The sequence below is a fragment of the Sinocyclocheilus grahami genome, unplaced genomic scaffold (assembly GCF_001515645.1).
Source record: "Sinocyclocheilus grahami isolate Dianchi unplaced genomic scaffold, SAMN03320097.WGS_v1.1 scaffold212.1, whole genome shotgun sequence".
In the NCBI taxonomy this organism is placed as follows: domain Eukaryota; kingdom Metazoa; phylum Chordata; class Actinopteri; order Cypriniformes; family Cyprinidae; genus Sinocyclocheilus; species Sinocyclocheilus grahami.
In genome coordinates this window covers 14,072-20,403 of record NW_015505391.1, presented here as the reverse complement: position 1 = coordinate 20,403, position 6,332 = coordinate 14,072, and the positions used below count along the sequence as shown (strand labels likewise).

The 6,332-nt window shown below is 38.2% G+C and overlaps 1 long non-coding RNA gene across 1 annotated transcript; it reads right to left on the bottom strand.

Annotated features, from left to right (window-relative positions):
• Positions 1-1,398: 1,398 nt before the first annotated feature.
• On the bottom strand, positions 1,399-2,495 carry LOC107596020 (uncharacterized). The gene is made up of 3 exons (XR_001610327.1): positions 2,443-2,495; positions 1,561-1,654; positions 1,399-1,456 (listed from the first exon to the last, which is right to left on the bottom strand). It is a non-coding gene; the product is annotated as an uncharacterized lncRNA (long non-coding RNA).
• Between the last annotated feature and the right edge of the window lie 3,837 nt (positions 2,496-6,332).

The window sequence follows — 6,332 nt, the reverse complement described above, 5'->3', positions numbered from 1 at the left end:
ATTATATTTTATTTACTGACAACAGGAAACATGAATAAATGAGTAAAAGAATAAATAAAAGTAACCATGACAATAAATAAAGATCATAGTCACATGAAACAACGCTTTATTCAAACATATTGTTCTAAGAAAACATGCATTTACAGGCGGTGAACCCACATCCTACTGCATCTCAACATAGCGGAGACAGTTCTGCAGCTTTATTCTGATGAAGACCACGGTGTCCACCTTCACCGTCCATTATTGCTGCAGTCAGACTGAATCTGATCACGGATGAGAAGGGGACATCGAGGCTATCTTTGTCTGAGTGCACAGAGAGGATGAGGCCCCCCGTACCACACAATCTTGAAGCAAGAGCAGGAGAACATGTGTGGGACAATCTGGCTGCTGCGGTGTCTGCTCCAAACATTCGTGTGCCTGCTCTTCATGAGCACGACTACATTTACACAGAGTAAAACGTTTTCCAATTAATGTTGTCAGCATTTGATTCACTACTTTTGTGGTGTAGTGGGCTAAACCACTGAACTGGCAAGCAGAAGGTTGCTGGTTTGATCTCCGCAGTCGTCACCACCAGTGTGTCCTTCAGCAAGGCTCTTTACTCCAGGTGGCTGCTGGGGGATTGGGGTCCCTGTAATAAGAGCACTGTAAGTCACTTCGGATAAAAGTTTCTGATAAATGTAAATGTGATTTTTGTAGATCCTTTTTTTGTGTCTTGGGTACAAACGCTCAATAAAGCTGCTTATTTCTTAAAGTTTATTTCTTCAAGGTACTACTTTTTCTTTTTGGGGTAAAGGGTTAGTTCATCCAAACATATAAATCCAGTCATTATTTACCTGCCTCCACACTGTTCAATCCTTGGGGTATTTTTAATTTTTTTCCTGAACACAAAAGGGGATTTTAGTTAAGTTTGTCCTGCTGGTTTGTGTTCATACAATATCAGTCAATGGAGCCTGACTTTCAGAAGCTTCATTACATTATTTGATGATGCTTTTGAAGCTTATGAAACTCGGGCTCCATTGATGCTGTATGAGCAAGCCAGCAGGACAAACTTGACCAAACTCACATCCTCAGTGTCTTTTGGTCTTTCTCTAGATGTTCTCGCTGGCTCCGGGGTCACTGATGATGAAGAGACCACAGCAACATCCGGTCCTGATGAGACAGTAAGAGGTGGAGTGATGGAGCGTCTCATCCATGGCACTGGACCATTTCCAGGATGCTGCTGTGGACTCCTCCATCTTCACTGCTCACACCAGTCTGCGGACATTTCAGATCCTACAAAAATGCACAAACACAATACAAAAGCAGTCATTTTAACAGCACAATGTCAACTGAATTCTGTATTAGAAATAACAACATGATCTTACTTTTTTTTTTCTTTTCTTTTTTTTTTTTATTTTATTTTTTTACAAAGGCCGCCGTCACCCTGTCTTGCAGGCCCTGCTCCATCACAAAAGCTCTGCACACAAATCAAGAATCAGAAAAGTGCTGTAATATTGTTTGAAATAATATTAATTAACAGCATATGACATCAGTTTTCATTGGTTTCAGTAGTATACTCACTCAAAGCCTTTGATGGCTGCATTTCGTTTTCCGGTGAAGAGGGCCTCATTAGCCACTCTCCACCGGATAAGCACATGTGTGTGCTCATCTATCCCTGTAACATTCAAACAAGATTGTTACAAGTTACTTCTGTGATTTATGTTTTCAGCACTACACACAGGAAAAAAGTTCTTCAGTGGTTCTTTGGGTTGGTTCAGGTGCTAAATAGCAGTAAAATGGTTCCCCTATGATTACGAACCGGCAAACCACTTTTAGTGCTCTTTAGCACCATTTATTTTTAGAGAGTACATATAAATGTTGAGGCAGTTGCTGATGCGTTTTATCCAATAACATTTGCTACTTAATTTATCAACAGTACTAATAGACAAATACATTTGATAGCTTATTGATAACTTTAGTGTCATGAAGCCTTTAAAATAGTAAGGTTTTATTTACATGACAATTATTTACATTAGCAGTGTTGACAACAGTGAATTCTACTGCATGGCTAATAGCACACACACCACTGATGTCTATTTCATGTTGTGATGTTCTCTTCTGCAATACTTGTCGAAGATGTTTCTGTCAGATATTACATAAACATTTAGTAAATGTCTTTAACGATGTATATAATTAAGAACATATAAAATGCTAAAGTCATGCAATCACGACTTTAGAAGTGGGAATAATGACATTTACGATAGCGCGTGAATGCAGCAATCCACTTTGTAGACGCATGTGTGCTTACTGGAGCTCAGCAGTTTCTATAAATAACCACGTTTTTACATCAAAATCACAAATATACTATAATAGCTGTGCAAACACCTTCAACAGTTTACTTTACAGTAGTTAAAAAATGCCATTTTAACACAAGAAACCATGTTTTTGGTTTTTAATACTCACATTTGAAAACATCCTCGTTCTTCTCCATGTTCGATTAGACGCATCCTCTCTTCTTGGTTAACGTATCCTTTGCCATGGCATTGTGGGATAGAAAAATATCCCGCGATCGGCACTTCGGAGTCTGGACGGGACGCAGTAGGCCATCCGGGGATCTCTCGGCTACTCTATGAATACTGTGGTTTCGGACATACTACTCTTCTAACGTACCCATTTCACCTACTATATAGTAGGTAAGTAGGCATATTTGAACGATACTTAAGTATACGTACGCCCGAATCTCGCGAGAAATAGTGCTCCATCCAGGTAAATCTCACCTACTCTTTTGTGGATATTGAGATTTCATGCATATTTTTCCTTCGCCTACTGCTTTTTGCCTACTAAATAGTATGGAAGTATGCGGTTTCGAATGGAGCCTTTAACTCTAACCCTAATCAAACACACCTGAGCATACTAATCAATGTCTTCGGGATCATTAGAAAATCACAGGTAGCTGAGTTTGATCAGGGTTGAAGCTAAACTCTGCAGCGCATTGGCCCTCCAGGGCAAGATTTGAGGAACCCTGCTCTATCGTATTTCATCTCTATTTTAATAGCACAGTACACATTAGAGCTGCTCCATTGCAGCGGCTCAGTACTGTAATCGCAAGACGTTTTGTTGTAATAATGCGGGGAACCACTTGTTACACATACATCTTGTAACATTTTCTGAAATATAAGTTGCATTTTTTATCATCTGCAATGTGCTGTGGCTTATAAGTGACTCATATTATGCAATTAAACATCAAGCAAGCAAATTGGACTTTAAATTTTATTTCTCTGAAGGACATTAACTATAATGAGATTATATTAAATAGTCCCTTGTATTTTCTGAAAAAATGACAGTAACATGTGAACTATGTTCAGAACACTGAATGTGTTCCTATAGAACATTCTACCTCTGACCAGTTGATTTTTTTCTTTGTTTCTATTTATCTATAATTTGTGAATTTACCTTGTTCTTCTGCTTCCTTTTTATGTTAAAAGTACTGTTTATAACAGTTGTAGAGCAAAAAAACTGCTTAGTAAAAGAGTTTATTTAATGATTTTTAAAAAAGCTTTTCTGAAGGTAAGGCAAACTGTTCAAGTGTTTGTTACCAAATAATAGTGTATATTCACTTTGGCCCCATGCACCTCCAAACCGAACCGTACTGAAACCGTGACCCCAAAACCGCAATATGTAATGATCCATGCAAAACCTGAACCATTGCATCTCTACCTATATATATATATATATATATATATATATATATACACACACATATACATACATGGGTTGCAGAAGAGGCCTGGGCCTGGGCCCCGGGTTACTTTTGAGGTAGCCTATTATATAACAAATATACATAGTCTATAGGCTCATGTATGCACAATTAATAATTAAAAGATCGCAATCTCGATTCAAACACGTGTGATCTTATTCCTAAATGACGATTCCGCTATGTCTATTAAACCTTTGAAATTACAATCACATCGGTCATGTAAGCTTTATGTTTGAAACAGCTTCACAAACAGTCTACACCAGGGGGTCTCAAAGTCAACATTCAAAGGTCCAAATCTGAATTTTCAAAGGTCCGGATCGGAACAAATGGTTATTACGAAACTTGTTTTTAATAAGCATACACATCATGCATAACAAATAAACATTATTTTTTTGAAAGAAATAAAGTGCCCTTTGCATTCAAAATACATTAAAGGGGTGATATGATGCTGCTAAAAAGAACATTATTTTGTGTATTTAGTGTAATGAAATGTGTTTATGCGGTTTAAGGTTAAAAAAAACATTATTTTCCACATACTGTACATTATTGTTTCTCCTCTATGCCCCGCTTTTCTGAAACGCGTCGATTTTTACAAAGCTCATGGGTCTGAAAAAGCGAGGTGTGCTGTGATTGGCCAGTTATCCAGTGCATTGTGACTGGCCGAATTTCTCAAGCGTGTGACGGAAATGTTACGCCCCTCACCATACTGTGATGCCCTGTCCGGCCGGAGCGATGATTCAAAAACATGAAAACCCATTATAAACGAGGCATTCGTTGCATCCAGTGGGGACATAAAGGATTATAATGTCTTGTACGGTCTTTTTAGGCGTTGCATTGCGCCGCGTAAACATAAAACCATGTCTGCATTTGTGATCGGAGAAATTATAAACAACAAGCGCTATTCTACACTGCCCAAAAAACTTGCTTTAAATATATAAAATATAAAAACTCCTTAAATATATAAAACATACTTACAGTCTTTGAGTCAGAACAGCCGGAATTGTAGTCTACTCTACCAGGATCAGTAAACAGTCCTCCATAAAATGTGCTGCACACATCTGAATATTTGGGTTGAAGTGTTCTGGAACAGTGTTGTAAATACAACTTAACCACTGATTTCTAGTCGTGTCCATTTTTGGAAGGCCAAACAAAGTAGTTTCTCTTTCACAACGAAACAGCGTCACACACGGCGGCCTTGAGTGAGCAGAGGCCGGGGGATAAAGTGAGGAATGGCCGGCAGGCTGAGTGAGCAGAGGAGCATTCGACGAAGGAGGCTTGCGGCAACTCCGGGCTGGACTCTGCTTCGTCCACGGTGAAAACCAATCCGGCAATCCACAGCGCAAAGTTGTTGTATTTCCTCAGCAACCAGCACGGATCAGCTCTAGGTATGACAAAGCAGATATAGTCCTCCTTTGGAAGGCCAAACAAAGTAGTTTCTCTTTCACAACGAATCACACAGCGCATTCACAACATGGCGGCAGCAACAATACTACAGCCAGAATAAAAGTTACGCCTTCTTTCTTTGCGTGAACATTTGGGCGGCGTTATGCAAATCTTCCCACATAGTGACATAGATATGTGGGGGCGTGTTAGAACGAACCGTTTTAGGTAGGTGTGGTTGACTCTGAACTTTTATAAAGAATATCTCTTTGGATTTGAGACTTTAGTCATTGCAAATTTACAGATCTTTATGCACCAAGAGCTTGTAACACTCCAAAGAGAAAAAAAAAAAAAAAATGTAAATCATATCATATGACCCTTTTAATAACAAGTGCAAAAGTGGCAAAACAATTAATTTAAGAGTCAGCAATAGAGGTCGACTGACAAGGGTTTTTCTCTAGCCGATGCAGATATTTAGAAATCAGGGCAGCCGATGGCCGATATATGATGCTGATTTTTTGGCCGATTTTTTTTTTTTTACCCCTTTATCTCATAAAGAGTTTGAGTAAATGATTATTGCAGGGCACAAGATGATAATAGTAGCAGCCTAATTCATAGTAATACATGGATCAAAACTTAAGCACCTTCTCAAAACAGTTCTGAAGCATGATTTGTTTGTTGACAGACAGTGTTTCCCACAGACTTGTAAATGCAAGCTACTTTATCAGGCATAAAAGGAAAGACGAAATGAAAGTGACCGAGGCAAAGACAGAGGGGCAGTTTTAACATTAAGAGAAATGACATCTGACGCACAGTTCCGGTTTTCAGTGGCATGTGTCACTAAAACCTGTGACACAATGTCCTGCTGCGCCTGAAGCACGCCCATTGGGTTTTAGGTGTTATACAGTGTTTATCCATTACCCGTTTAGTGACCTGCCTACTTGCTCGTTTAAAAAAAAAAAAAAAATAAAAAAAAAAAAACACCTTTAAGACCTACACAAATACACTTCATACTGTGTGACCAGGGTAGGTTTTCACAAAAATAGTTTTATAAAACTATAAACTTCACATTTTAGTCTTTAAATCATATTTTAGGAAAAAAAAAAAAAAGAATGAGTCAAAAGTATCAAGTACATTAGTCATCAGTACTACATAAAAAAAAAAAAAAAAAATTTGAATCTGGGGTTTTTTTTTTTTTTTTTTTTTTTTTAAAAAA